Raw genomic sequence first — 2,428 nt, forward strand, 5'->3', positions numbered from 1 at the left:
AAAGAGAAAAAAGAACACAGTGGTCATCTGTACAAAACCTGACATTTTAATTAAAATACTGCCAAACTCAGAAAGGTTAAGCGAACATCTTTTTGTTCTCAGTTCATTTAAGTTTCATGCTGTTACACGGCACAAAGCATTTTCTTTCTGTAGCTTCTCATTCAAACATCACACATATGATAAAGTGCTTTACCGTTGTACTTATCTGGCACTCAAACACAGAACAAAACGACACTCCCTCTATCAGAGCATATGCTGGGAAAACTGCTGCTCTGTGCTGACCGAGACTATGTTCAGAATAGCACACTACGGTACTGTTTCTATAGTATGTATACTGCGCATACTATGCAAATGTTTACATGGAATAAATGGATGACATGCAACATTTGCCAAAATGCGTAGTGTAGAAAGCACACTGGATGGACCACTGCCCCCACAATGCTTTGTGCTTGACTTGACCTAATGAACAGGAAGTAATATCAGGTCCATTTGAATACATATACAAAGTCAAAATATATATTTATTCATATTTAATATGCATTTTACTTTTCAGTTCACAAACTGAAATAAAAATGCATTTATATATATATATATTTCCTTATTTTTGTCTTGTTGACATGATAATGAGCTAATTAGTTTAACATACTACTGTTGAAAACATTTAGCCCTCTGTTGCCTTTGCATACTGTTTTATAAATAGTAAGCAGTCTACAGCAGTGGTTCCCAATTCCAGTCCTCGTGACCCATTGCTCTGCACATTTTGTATGTCTCCCTTATTTAACACACCTGAACCAGATCATCAGCTCATTAGGAGAGACTCCATGAACTGAACTGAGTGTGTCAGATAAGAGAGACCTACAAAATGTGCAGAGCAGTGGGTCACGAGGACTGGAATTGGGAACCACTGGTCTACAGTACGCAAGTGTTTCATTCTGAACATAGCCTCTTATAAGCATCTGATGAACTTGCAATGCCCTCTGGGAAATGTAGGCACAAGGCAGGAGTAGTGCACGTGTGGACACCTGATAGAATGAGGCTGTTGTGTTTTCCAGGTCACATATCCACCTTACATGGCATGACTTGTAATTTAATTTGCCGCTATAGGTTAGAAACGGGAAGAATAACAAAATGCTGTAAATGGTCAAATAATTAGCGCTACAAACCAGTGTGTTCATGATTACCATACTACAGTAAAATCATATGATAACAAGTAACCGTTTGCAATATCAAGCATAACAGACAGTTTTTGTACAGGTAAAATAACTGGAATGCCTCCGCTCGGATGCATTTAAGTTACAACGGCCCGCTCTTACGTTAAGAATAAGGTGCCATCATTTGTGGAGAGCCTCATATTGATCTCTTTGTGTTGTACAGCGCCTCTCTGAGGCAGGAAGGAGATTGTCAGATCTCAGGTTAAGTGCATCTCTAGAGAAAGACAAGATAGCATGCAGCAGAATTAGCCTAATGCTCACATATATTAAAAAAGGTAGTAAGCAACACCCTGTTTGACCTTTTGTTACAGAACATACATTCTGCATTTTTGCAAATTGAGTTGGTTCTAATTGGTTGTGTATTATAAGCTGAAAACGTCACTTGCACTAGTAGGCTACTTTAGCACACGGCTAGCTGCGCATATAGGCCAATTTATTCATGTTGTACGTGTGCTGGTATGCCATTGTGCCATGCACATTGAAACGACGTCCTTGTCATTATTTTCTAGGCAAACATTCAGTCTTTCTATGCCAATGAGGCTGTAGAATTTGCCAGATTCATACATGTACCATGTGGCCACGCACATAGCACTATATTGCCATCTATGGAAAGCAGGTGAACTGAATTTTAATGAAAAAAAAAATATTTGAAAGGCAGTATTTCATCAAATGTTGATGAGGAGCATTAAAATCCGGTATATATCCAGAGATAGAGCAATCCGGAGCATGTTTAGCTTTTTAAAGAGCTGATTCAGATGGATTTCAGTAGTGAAGCGATGATGCAATTTATTTAGGCCTAAATTGAAGATTTATGTATTTGAATTGCATATCAAATGTCAATCCGTTAAACACAAACTAATAAAACTTGCATTTATGCATATTAAAAAGCAGGTAAGATTTCAAGACTAAAAAAAAAAAAAAAAAATCATGGCATAGTTTATTATAATAATATTTATTTTATAATATTATTTATTATTATTGGATTTTATTTAAAGAATAATATTCTCAAAATGCTTAGAATCAGTGTTCATTGTGAAAATAAAAGGTATTCATTTAAATAGCATGGTTAAAATATGGCTAGCTGTGGAAGAAGCAACATTCCGATTATTAGTACGATTACAGAAATCTTACCTGTTTCACAAATATGCATCACATTAAGTTTATTAGTTTACGTTAAAACTGTAATCCAAAATAGATGCAATTTTTTTTCTTCAATT

This window comes from Rutilus rutilus, assembly GCF_951802725.1.
Source record: "Rutilus rutilus genome assembly, chromosome: 9".
Classification (NCBI taxonomy): domain Eukaryota; kingdom Metazoa; phylum Chordata; class Actinopteri; order Cypriniformes; family Leuciscidae; genus Rutilus; species Rutilus rutilus.